The 13,472-nt window shown below is 37.4% G+C and overlaps 1 long non-coding RNA gene across 1 annotated transcript in view; it reads left to right on the top strand.

The window, feature by feature from the left end:
- The first annotated feature begins 1,825 nt into the window (after positions 1–1,825).
- Positions 1,826–13,472, top strand: part of LOC116784522 — a 45,429-nt gene continuing 33,782 nt past the window's right edge. The window contains exon 1 of the long non-coding RNA XR_004356108.1: positions 1,826–1,911. This is a non-coding gene — a long non-coding RNA (uncharacterized LOC116784522). The remainder of the gene's footprint in view (positions 1,912–13,472) is intronic.

Genomic DNA, 13,472 nt, shown 5'->3' with positions numbered 1-13,472 from the left:
TTTTTTCAGAACAAAACATTCTGACACATGGAGAGTATCTCTGAGATATACTTGAAGTCATGGAATTAGTTAAGGGTTAGTGGGTATATACTTGTTCTGTTCTTAGGGTGCAGAGATAAGCATGTACTCAACATTTGATTTCCAGGTGATTCCGATCTTATTTGTTCCCGAAGAAATATTTCTACTGCCAAACTATTAAAATACACAGGGAATAAATGTGGCAGGAATGTGCCAAGGAAGATCAGCTCTTACTTGTGATTATGATTATGCACAATAAACTTTTCTATTGCACTAGAAATTAATGAGAAAGGAACATTATACAACCATCACAAAGCATAGCTACACAAATGGATTAACTCATCAGACCATTCTTTTGACGATGAGAACAGTAACTGAGGTAGTGTCAGTGCCCTGAGTGTTCTAGCAGGCTGTAATGGTCCTGACCACCTTTTCCTGGGATCGCTTCCAAATCTTTTTGTCTGAGGGTAAATTTACTATTTTCACTTCTAAAAAAACCTTCTTTTCGAATATTCAGATATTAAAATATCTTTATCACTCTACATGGAGCAAATGGCTAATGAACATTTCCTTCAGCTGAAACTGAAGACTCATGATTAAATATGATAAATACATGTTTGCTTTTAACAGCTAGGAATAATAAAATATGAAATATTTTGCATAATAAAATAATAAAAAATAAAAATATTTTAAAATGACTGCCAGCCTGATTGCTTGTGTGTCTTCCTGAAGGTAGGTCCAGTGTAATAGTTAACTGAACTTGTTGAGATACTTCACTAGATCTTGTGCCAATGTTGTGAGTTTTTGTTTCTTCTTTTTTTTTCCTGAGTGTTTATAGGTGTTCATAATTAGCACTTCTGCACCTCTCTCCTTTTTCTCCTTAATAGTTTGCCACCTTCAGTGGTCTATATCTCAACAACTGGACCTGTTTATTTGCTGGGAGAAACAAAAGAAACTTGTAGGGGTTGGAAAGAGTCTCCTCTTCTTTTTTTTTTGCCTCAGGCAGATAGATTGTAGTATACGAAAAACCTGATAGTTGCAAATACACAAGAAGTATTTAAAGTTAAAAAGCTCCTCCACATTCACAGCAGAGGATACACATAATTGTTAAAACATACAGGAATTTACTTTTACAAGGAAAGCTGTTCTCTAGAATGGCTTTCATTCAGAGAATTCTTAAAATATCTAATGTGTAACCAAGACAAATAGTTAAAGAAGGGAATTAATAGTTCCATATTTTTATTTAGAGAAAATATAGACGGTTATGGTCTTTATATTTCCTTCTATTTGTCCAAATACTAGAGATAGTGAAAATATTATTACCAATCCAAAACATTGAAGTAAAGTAGGAGAAAAGGCTGTCAGACACTCAGGTGCCTACACCATAGAAAGTACTTTCTGCCTCTGATACAGTTTTGAGCCTTCTGAAAATTACAGTGCATGTATTGTCGCTGAACAAATTCAATTATAGCTACCTTAAAGACCTCTTACAGTTCCTCATACTGTGTTATAAACCATACTATATTCTCTATGTTCCAAAGACATATAATGACAATGTTAAGACTGTATTCCCAATGGTATTTGAAACCTTTTAATTTTTACTCATGTACCTGTGTGATAGTTTTAGTCTAGGCCTTCCTGGAGACCAGCTTGTAACCAGGGAAGTACCCCATGTTCCCAGTATTCCATACTATTCTTTACATAAGCAGAGGTATAAATAAGAAGGAAAGAGAAGGCTCTGCCCTCTTCCCTTCTAGTGGATCTGAAGGCACAGGTTCTCTGCTGTCAGTCCTGCTCATGTGGGGGAGTGAGGCCTAGTGAGGTCTTGTAGGCCTTGGGAGGAGGAGGGTGCCGGAGGTTGGTGGGTGCGATTCTGCTACCTCAAGGAGAGTAGTAAGATTTTCTTTTGCTAGTTCTTTGTTGATTGCTATTATGCATACCTGCTTCATGTTTCTTTTGGGGTTTTTTTGTCCCTTTTTTCCTTTCCCTCCCTTTGGGGGGTTGTTTGGGGTTCTCTTTTTATATGTACATAGTATTGTAACTGTATATAACTGTGATATATGTTTGTTATAGCTTGGTTGGTTTCAGGTCTTTCAGTTTCTATATTTTTTTTTCTCTGCCTGAAGGGAAGGGGGAGGTTTTCGCTGTAGTCTGGGGGACTTGGCGGGAATCCAACTCAAAACTACGACAACCTGTTGTGTGAGGTGTAGAAAATGGAAGACATCTATTGAAACAGAAGCTGTCTCCATAACATAAATATGGAAATGTAAAAGTATTGTAACAATTGAGTTTTCAAATTACCTAGGTTCTAGCTACAATAATGTTATGGTCTCAGCTTGGAAGTGAAAGAGCTCCTCAAAGACCAACTAACAGACATCATACATATTTACTTAACGATTTCTTCTCATAGATATTTTTGAAATAATTTTCTTCTATCCAGGGAAATTATCTATGATACACTGTTTGGAATTTTTCTGGAATAACATTCCCATTTCCAATAAAGACATTTTATTTCAGATATGAACCAATATTATTTCAAAATAATCAGTATATTCAAAATGTTCAGTAATTACTGTGGAGCTAATATTTCATATTCAAGAGAGTTCTACCAGTATTTACCTACAGGTTTTACAGCTATTATTTGCAGACAGAGGAAGCTGTTGAAAACCAATGCTTTTTGTACTTTTGTTACTCTACCAAACAAGAACCTCTGAAAGGGCCACAGCTTTTGTAGATCGGCATACTTCCTTTGGCCAAAAACTCACTTTTAATGTCCTTATGTTGCATTTATGCAGAACAGCACCTCAACAACACCACAATTTTTGTTTTTTAAATTCAGTCCTTACTCTGAAGACTGGAGTCTCCCTTTCTGTCATTGTGGTGGGGGAAAAAAGTTTTCCCCGTAGAGTTATAAAATGGTAACCCCCCAGGGGGTGGCGTCCCTCAGGGTTGAGCCAATGAGCGCTTCTGCAAAATATAAACATATCACAAGCAGACCGGAAAAGAAGGTGATGTTGTGGTTGTAGTGGGAGAAAATGACCATGTTGTAAAGCCCCGAGGAGAAGGGGCAGGAGCCCCACTGGGGGGCTATGGCCCCCCCAGCCCCGGCTGGGGGGTTACAGGGACTTGGAACAGTGTTAGACTGGGCTAAGTATCTGTAGCTAGAAAACTGAAGGAGTTTTCTCCACTGTGAGTGGGCAGCGGCAGAAACAGCACTGACCAGGGAGCAGTGGCAGAGAGCCAGAACAGATAAGAACTGAAGAAGCAGTAAAACTGGCATTGCAGCCAAGGAGGAGAAACACAGAGAAATGTCTGATGGAGACAGAGCAGGACTAAGCTCTACAGAGAGAGACAGTTTGGGTAAGAACTGAAACAAACTCCCCAAACCCCTCTGAGACCTCCTAGAGAGGAGGAGGAGATGTACTCTTACTTGAGAGGAGTCTTGGCGTGCTACAGCACTGAAAAGAGAGGAGCTGAGAAGCTCAGGCTTCCTGGAGCTGGACCAGGACGGCCAAATGGAATGAGGAGGAGGGCTTCGCCTCCCCCGTTGCTGCTAAACTAGCAGAGCTGTTAAGCAGAGCACAGGAGCTCTGCAAGGGAGTTTGAATCCCCTGAGGATAAGGACCGTCACGAAGGCTTTTGCACTCCGTTGGTATGACGTAGTGAAGCGACCTTTGTCCTGGTGAACGCATCTCATGGAAGAGAAAGACCTTCACCTGGAGTTGAAGGGCTGAGAGGGATTTGGAGGCCTCCCTCGTGTGTAATGATAAAAGATCCAGCCACAGCTGCTCCATGGGAGAGAGAGAGAGACTGATGCCCTAGAGAGGCTGCTGCTCTGAGAGTGGAAAGGATCTCTTCCTTCTTCCCTCCTGGACTTTTATTTGAAGGGAGAAGAGATTTGATCCATTGTAAATACTGCTTTGTCATAGAAGAGATAGTTAAGATTGTATATGATGTATTATAATATTTATTTGTACAGTCATTGTAATATAATCCCTTCCCCCTTGAGTCTCGCGTGTTGTCTGGAAAACCCATCTCACACTGGGTTGAGATGTGGGAGGGGGGCTTGGACTCGGGAATTGGATTTTACTTATTATTCCCATTTTTAAACTAAATTTTGTAATCAAAATGCTGCATGTGAAGCTAGATGTTTTAGATATCTAAGAGCCAAGAAGACATGCCTTTTTTTCCTTTTTTTTTCTTTATTTTTTTAGGTCAGGCACACTTATTTTTAATTTGAATTTTGAAATTGTGCCAGCAGTTTACTTAGTGTTGTCTTCTTAATTGAAAGCATATGCATATGCCCACATGAGTATATAACCTACAGAGAATCTATCGTAGTGGTGAATTTAGAATATTTATGGACTGGTACAGAGGTCAGTGACCATGCATTCCATAGGTTTTAAAGACAATGACCTTTGAAGATTATGGCTATAGTTATAGCCACTTTAGCTTGACAGATTCTTACTTCCAGTTGTATATGATTATTAATAAAAGGATAGGATCAAGTTCTGTTCTTAACTTCATCCTGTATACACTTTGGTATTTAGTCATTACAAATTCATTTAAATCTTATGCACGATTTTCTGTGCAATAAAAATCTTATGAGTGTCATCACAATATTAACTACTTGTATGAAAATTGTAGATTTACTCACAGTGAGCAAGTGATCTTTATTTCTACCTCAAAATATATTTTGTTGTTTTAAAGATTAATTTTTAGTAGAGGCATTTCTCATATAATTTATTTAGCTTCTTGTAAACTTGAATCTATTGATTTCAGCTTTCTATTTAATTAAATGACTCTTGATGTTTATGTCAATGTCCATCGATGGACTTCATCAAAACTATTCTGGTTTTCAGTGGTGTCTTATTTTAAGTTAATACTTGAGTTTTAAAATATGGAAACTAATTAGGTCTCCGTGAGAAAAAAAGATGTTAGTTGATTCGATAATTACGGCTTTCAAAAGACAAACAATATAATCCTGAAATGATGCATTCTGTTGGTAAATTGTGCTGACAATATCCCTTGAGAAACAGTTGACAGATGCCAATCAGGTTTGCAAAACATTTTTATTTAACAGCTCAGCATTCTGTCTCTTGGGCACATCAAATGTCTAATTTTGTTCTGAGTTGCAACGAATTACTTTTTTTAAAGCTCACAAAAAAATGCTGCTTCAGGCAATTAAATTTTTTTCAGTAAGTTGTCATAAGGCAAAAATATTTTTGCTATCATGTATCCTGAGTAATGTGCTCTAGGGGACCCTGCTTGAGCAGGGAGGTTGGACTAGATGACCTCCAGCGGTCCCTTCCAAAATTACCCATTCTGTGATTTTGTGAAATTTTGTACACAGTTTCTGCCGATACATTATTAAAGATATAGAAAACAAGTGGGTTTTAATTTTATAAATAAATTGAAACTTAAGTTTGAATTGTTTGACTTCTAGGTTAATATAATCAAAGGGGAAAAAGTTCCATTTTTTAGTCTTTAATTCCCCTAGAAATAGGCAATGTCGGGAAAGCATATGGAATGAAAATTACAAGAGAAAAAAAATAGATAGCAAAGAACAAAAAAAATCAAAAAAACCCTCAATGGAAGCACTAAAACAACCTAATTTTTAAAGATTTAGAAAGACTTAAGGTAAAATTTCAGACATAGCTCAGTCAAAAGCATGAACATTTAAAACATGACAATAAAACAGAGATTAATATGATTAACAATTACAGGCTCTAAATTAGTTTGTCCAGCCTAATTTTAAAAATCTATCTAAGTATATTTCCCAGCTTTCTTCATGATATCTGGGGAAAAAAACTGCAAGTGGTATTTCCCTTCTTTCTCATTATCTCCTCTGTCTGTTTTCCTCAACTGTGATTTTTTTTTTATTTTTGTTTCATTCTTTCTGCAAACAGAATGTGACTTTTTCTCTACAAAACACCATGTAAAAATGACTGAATTGTACATATGAACAACAATACTCTTCAAAGGTCCATACTTCTAATATTTTTGACAGAGAACCTAAAGGGCCTAACAGGCCCTTGAAATTCTCCTCCAAAAGTACAATACTGATAGCTGAACTTCTTAACTCTAAAATGTATTGTGTGATGAGACAGTTTTTTGAAACAACTTTTCAGTGTCAGTGACTATGAATATTGATCAAAAGATTTTTTTGATGCCTAGCAGCTGTAAGATCCCAGCCCTGGAGCTATGAGCTCAACAAGAGTTTTACTTTTAAAAAATAAACAAGGCTCCAATATTCACCCACTAAATATTTTGAAAAGCCCTCGGTTCTTTAATACCTTGAGACAGTGTAAAGAGAAGACAATGCATGTGTTTTCTCAGGAGATATTTTTACTGATAAATAAGAGAGAAAATAAGAGATCGTGGAAAAAATTTAAAGGGGTGAAATATAACCAAAGAATTCCACAAAGCTATGACTTAGCACATGCTAACCCATACAATATAGCAAAATCCAACCCACCAGTTTTAAATTACCCAAAATACTAAGAAAAGAAATTAAGAGAAGAAAAAGGAGTAAAGAGAGAGAAAAGAGATTAAAAGAAGATAATAGCTACCACTGGAGGTTGCTGTGGAAGTCCAGCTTTGACATGGCCACCTGGCAGGTCTCAAGAGAAAGATGGAGGCCACGTGTGCTGGTTTTATGTGCTCTGGCCCCCTGTGGCCACCTCTCCCAGGCAGGACTTCCAGCCCACTAGCTATTCCAGGGCTCTGGAGCAGGGTGACGGGTAGTATTCCCACTATGCCAGGCAATTAGCGGCTGGGTTAGGGGTTCCGGGGGGTGTGGTGTGGGCCATGCTCCCCAACTGCATTTTGACTGCCAGCTGCTCCTTGGTCACCAGGTGAGGCTGCAGGGGCTGCCATGTGAGATAGGCCATTACTTCCCCTCCCTGAAATTCGACCTGACCCTCCTCCACCATGCTCCCCCCCCACACCTGAGTTAGTTCCGATCCAATAGTTAATATAATCTAGTGTCTCACAGCAGCTTTTAGGCATACCTAGCATTCTTACACTATATTTGATTTTCTTTGCACGGAAAAACAGGCGGTTCCTACATATTTAAGATAGACTGAGTCAAATTTCAGGAATTAATCATGTTTGATTTCCAACATGATATGGCAGTAACTTTAAATGCAATAAAGCTTTTAGAGATTCCCTCTCATAACAGGATATAATGGAAGATGTAAGAGTAATAGGCCAAGTCAGGTGTTAGACAATTACTGTAAATGATACATTGATAGGAATAAAGCTCTGCTCGGTGTCTGCCTTGTGCATCAAAATGAGCAAGAAGGAGACTCCTCCAAGCTGAAGAGAAAAACAAAGCTTTCCTAACAAAAAAGTGCAATGCCTTAGCTGTGCCGTATATGTAAGCTACTTGTCAACCCTGTAAAGAAGTTCAAGAATGCTCAGAAAATTTGTGATCATCAAAGCAAAATACAAGGATTGTGTAGTTATCTTCTCCTGCATTTTAAAACTATGTTATACTGGAAGTAATTGAAAAGACATGCATTTTGCCACCTGAGAATGAATTATTTTCCCTATTGGCCATACACAAACAAAAGTTGAGGTCTGGATTGTCCTTGTTCAAAGTATAAGAATATATTCAAAGTATAAAAGGATGAAAAAAATAAAACTAAATAAAATTAACATGTTAATATATGCCAAATAAATTTGCCTAGATTTTCCCATACAACTAACTTAGGTCATAGACTTAATAATGAGAACCTATTAGCAAGCTGAAAGGCATTAACCTTTTTTCCCTTTTACCTTGAGAGATGAAAATACATTAATCAAGAAATACTGTCTTCTAATCCCTTATGCTTGATGCTCCTACTTACAATACCCACTCCTTCATTAAACTTTACATCTTTTAGCCATACAGATCATGCTTGAACATCAGCAAATCCTTGACATAAATCATTAGTCTTTGAAGAAGCTCCTTAACAAGGGTACTTTGACTCACTTTTTGGATATAACAAAGTAGAATTATGAATGCTAAGAATTTCTAGTTTTGAAAAAATCAACACTAAATTGGGGGGGAAAAATTACATTCTTCCCTCAACATGACAAAAAGTGCCCCAGAAAGATGCACTTTCCAAAAAAGGCCTTTCCAGAAAGGTGTTTTCCTGACGGTGAGGAAATGGCTTAAAATATCTTGATGTTCCTTCCAATGACCATAAATCAAACCACATGCAACTTAAAACAATCCTCTGAAATGGATTATTGAGCTCACACACAAAGCAGTCCTTGGGATTTCATTGCAGAAATCAGGCATGTGTTTACCTTAGGGGAAAGAAACCCATGTTCTGAATATGTCATATTTACAGAAATTTCTCCTCTTTGATCACAGCTAATCTAGTAAAGGTAGATTGTTAACCTGTTGTGTGGGACAGGATGACGGGATTTAGTGAAGTGTCAATTTGGAAGTAAGAAGAGCAGTGGCTCAAACTACTTAAATCATCTGTCAGAAAATCGAGATTATATAAAGAGACTTCTGAAGCATAAAATTGTGCGTATTTAAAGGGCTGATTATATCATTATACGGTTGTACCATGAGGATGGAAGTGACCTAGCTACAAATGTACCTCTTGTTTCAGTATCAGGACAGGCACACAGGTTGCTCCATCCCTTGAGATCCCACAAAGAGTGATCTTGTACAAAATGATACCATTCTGGCAAAGAATTTGATTTCCTGGCAAGAAAGTAAGGAGTACATTGAAGTACTGTTCTCAAGAAAGGGTAAGGCTCTTTTGGAGCTCTCTGGCAAAAATGGTCTGTTCCTCTACTTATATAGTATAAATAGGAACATAAGCTTTTTTTTTTTTCTGCTCTAGAATACCTCAGAGAGTGCAACCTTCTTTTGAGAAACAATAGGACCATACTAAATGGTTTCAACTGTTTTTCCTCAGTGCATAAGACAAATTCCGGTTGTCGGGAAGCAGTAATTACATTCATAATTATCCCAGCTTTGTGTGTAATTCTGTATATATTTTTGTTCTTTAACTTATTAATGGATTTTTCTGTTTAATTGCTAAAAGGCCTTTGAAGAACTTTTTTGTTTTACAGAAAAACTCAGAACTGATCTGACTTCTTAAACTATGCATTTCTATAAATGTGTACGCAGTAAGTAAAAGCTAGAATTTTAATTAGTAAGAGGTAACAATCTTCAGAAAACACTAACAAACAAAAAAAACCCATAAAAAGACAGAAAACCCTTTTGTTCAAATGTTCTTATCACTGTCACTGCATAGTAGTTATTAAAAATAAAAGAACAAATAATACTGTTGCAGAATTATTTTGCTTACATTTTTTAATGGTCCAGTAACTGCAGGCAGATTTAGTAGAATGAAACTTCTCCATGCCAAATACTCTAACTCTAACTGAAGTTTCTCTTCATAACTACCTTAAATAATGTAAAAAGGTGGGTGGTAGTCTCTTCTCCCAAGTGACAAGTGATAGGACAAGTGTGGTACATGTGATAGTGCTGGGTTAGTGGTTGGACTCGATGGTCTTAAACATCTATTCTAACCTAAATAATTCTATGATTCTGTAAAGGAATTTATGTAAAGCCCTCTAAAATATAATTCATTCAGAACATCAGAGTCATTCATAACAGGGAGGAGAAAATTAAATCTATACGATATTTTGATTTAAGATGTTTAAAAGTGAAGACCACAAAAACCCCACACTTCTTTTTAATAGATATGAATTCTTAAAGCTTTGAAGTATGAACTAACCTTTAACTAACATAATCAGGAAGCTTTCCTTGCAAGTGTGTGCCTTCATAATGTCATCTTTTTCTAATAAATATTTTTTTCTCAGTCATTTGGACCTCTTGCATGGTAATAGTGAATGGATTAACATCAGACTGGCAACCTGTCACTAGTGGGGTTCCACAGGGCTCCATCTGAGGCACTGTGTTCTTCAACATCTTCATAAATGACTTGGACCCAGGACTGAAAAGGATACTAAGCAAGTTTGCAGATGATAACAAAACTGTAAGGAACTATTGACTCCCTTGAAGGCAGGGAGGCCCTGCACAAAGACATCAACAAGTTGGAGGACTGGGCAACCAATCAGATGAAGTTCAGTAAGGGAAAGTGCTGGATTCTGCACCTGGGATGAGGTAACCTTGGATGTTTGTACAGACTAGGGAATGAGATGCTGCAAAGCAGTGCTATGGAAAGGGACCTGGGGATCCTGGTCTAGGGCAAGCTGAATATGAGTCAGCAGTGCCCTGGCAGCCAGAAGGGCCAAACATGTCCTGGGGGGCATCAGGCAAAGCACCGACAGCCGGTCAAGGGAGGTTGTTGTCCTGCTCTGCTCTACACTGGTGTGGCCTCACCTTCAATATTAAGCGCAGTTTGGGGCACCACAATATAAGAAAGACATTAAGCTCTTAGACAGTGTCCAAAGGATGGCAGTGGAGGTGGTGAAGGGCCTTGAGGGTGATGCCTTAGAATTCTTAAGATTTGTAGCAAATATGGATTTTTAGTGTGGCTGTATAATTTTCTTTCAATTTAGACAGTTACTTTCTCATAGTTGTGTCACATTCCTGAGTTTTGGTTTAACAGCATTTTCAAGGAGAGAGATTTTAGCAAGGACATGGAGGCAATGGGGGCAGTTCTGAGGGTGGTACCGAGGGCAAAAGTGTTTTTGGGTTGGATGTAGCCACTAGACATGGTAATTACTTAAAGATATAAAAGTGTGGGAATTCTGTGTGTGGGTGTGCACCTATGTACTGCGTGCACAGGAAAGCTTTCATTAAAGAACTGCTCTCTGCCTTACCTATACTAATATTGCTTGGAGATTTTTTTCTTCCAAGTCGTATGAGGAGCGGCTGAGGTCACTTGGTCTGTTCAGCCTGGAGAAGAGGAGACTGAGGGGAGACCTCATTGCAGTCTACAACCTCCTCATGAAGGAAAGAGGAGGATCAGACACTGATCTCTTCTCTGTGGTGATCAGTGACAGGACCCAAGGGAAAGGCCTGAAGTTGTGTCAGAAGAGGTTTAGGTTAGGTATTAGAAAAAGGTTCTTCACCCAGAGGGTGGCTGGGTACTGGCACAGGCTCCCCAGGGCAGTGGTCACAGCATCAAGCCTGACAGAGTTCAAGAAACATTTGGACAATGCTCTCAGGCACATGGTGTGATTCTTGGGGATGGTCCTGTCCAGGAATAAGAGTTTGGCTTGAAGATCCTTGTGCGTCCCTTCCAGCTCAGCATATTCTGTGATTCTGTGTGATTTTGTTAAACTATTTACTGGATTAGATATGTAACTAACCTAATCCTAAATTAAGTCTCCATCAGCCACTTTTATCTGGTGAAATATGGAGGTCCCCATCACATCCTACACAGGAAGTAAAAATCCCACATATTTAACTTGCTAATTGTTCTTCATTTATAACTACAAATTTCTGTTGTTTTTCTTTCCAATTGTTTGACTTACAGCAAAGCACAAAGATAGTATTTTGGAAAGAAACTTTTCTCAGGAGTCTCAAATGAATTCCCAAGAGATAAAACCTGTGAGAGGTTTGCATACCTAGCCTACTGAAAAATTATTATATTAACTTTTGTAGTATTTCAGTTTCCAGGGTTTATTTTTTCCTTACTTTCCAACACATATGAACAAATTTTATTTTTGGAGCTCATGGTGTGAAATTCAACCAAGTTTAGGTAACAGAAATTTCTCTATTGAGTTGAGCTAGAGTTCATTTCTGGAAACCGAATGAGCCCAGGGAATCACAGAATGAACAGTAAGTTTCTAACAAAGGAGAATGTCTCTGTTTTGCAAGGTAGCCCTCCTCAAGTAAGACCTCCAGTGTAAGTTACAGTCAACACTGGCTGAGAGGAAAAAAACTTCAAGGATGAAAGTCTGACAGCAGAAGCAGGAGAAGAAAATTTAAGAAAGAATTAAAAAAAAATACTGAAAGGGTTCAAGGCAGAAGAAAAGTCAGTGTAGGGAATAGAATAAGAACAGAGAAAGGAAGCAAGGTTATAGTGTACATAACAGAACTAAAAATGTTAAAAGTTGCCAAATCTTTCTTTCTCTCTGTATATGTATAATCCTTCAAACCTCTCCAAAATGTTTCTCTCTGCCTGATTATAATTATCACATTGCCAAAACTTCTTGTTTTCATCCACTTTTAGTAAGTCAACAACATCCTCAAATACTGTCAGTCTTACCTCCCACAGTTGTGGTTACCACTTTACAAGAGAATTGACTATTGTTACATTTTGATTAAGTAAAGTCATTCTTACTTTCTGGTGACCCAGTTTTCCTCTGTAGGGATATGAAATACATGATGCATTACGTGATAGAAACTATGTTTAATTGCCTAAGTCCAATTTAAAGTCAGTTCATCAGCTGTCAGGAAGGAGCTGTTTAGGACCATCATAAGAAATTCTTTTAAGTCCTAATGGACAATAAAATCAAAGAGACTAAACTTTGCGTACTTTCTCTTTGTTCACTCTAAAAGAAACATTTTAAAGTATTATTGCTTCTAGCTTCTTGCAAGTGGTTTTTCATATTACTGTATATAAAAGTGAAATACAGGTAAGCTTATTCCAATTTACTTATATTTATTCCCACAATGCAGCAAAACTATGATCTGCATTTTTGACAATATTTAATGAGTAAGGTTTTCTCTAATATTGAAACTCTGGTTGACCTTTACAACCCAAAACCTAAAAGATCTACCCAATGTGCAACTCTTCTGACCAAATTTTGCCTTGATTGTGTCTGTGCCTCTCATTCTATTTCTCTGAGTGTTAAACATATTGGTTGAATAAAGACCAAAGTGTTGAACTTTATAAGAATCAATAAACTTTTTAGAAGCACCTTTCTAAAATTTTCCTGTGAAAGGCACTTCTCTACATTAAAATATTTGACTAAACAAACCAGTAAGATTCTTTTTAGAAAGTGTTAGAATTAGGCTCTTATATCCTTATTCAGATATTTAAGGAAGTAATATAATTTTCATAAATGCTGAGTACTCATTAAATAGAATTGGAATCTTCTCCTTGGTTGTATGTTACCACTGTGAACCTTTTGCCAAAATGCTTATTTTCTCACTAAATTAAAAGAAATCCCTTGGGAAACACAAGTAGTGTATTCTCTTTATGTGACCTCAAGGTATTAAGAACCAAAGGCTCTGGAAAAGTTTGGTAGGAACTCTTGGAGTCTTAAATATAAGGAATACTCCCAATAAAGCTTGAGGCTTTGGGACTGGGGTGTTACACTATTTTCTTTGAAAATTAGGAAATAGAAAGCAATCCATCCCACACCATTGAACTCAATAAAGTCATGTAAGCATATCTATATTCTAACTGTTCAGTGACATATTCTTGCTATGGGAAGAAAAAAGATCATCACTTTTTATTCCCAAGTTGACTCTTGGGAATAAAAAGGAGTCTTTTGAAGTTATAACAACTCAGCTTTGG

Source organism: Chiroxiphia lanceolata, chromosome 3 (genome assembly GCF_009829145.1).
Source record: "Chiroxiphia lanceolata isolate bChiLan1 chromosome 3, bChiLan1.pri, whole genome shotgun sequence".
NCBI classification, from domain to species: Eukaryota; Metazoa; Chordata; class Aves; order Passeriformes; family Pipridae; genus Chiroxiphia; species Chiroxiphia lanceolata.
This window is presented reverse-complemented; position numbering and strand designations above follow the sequence as displayed.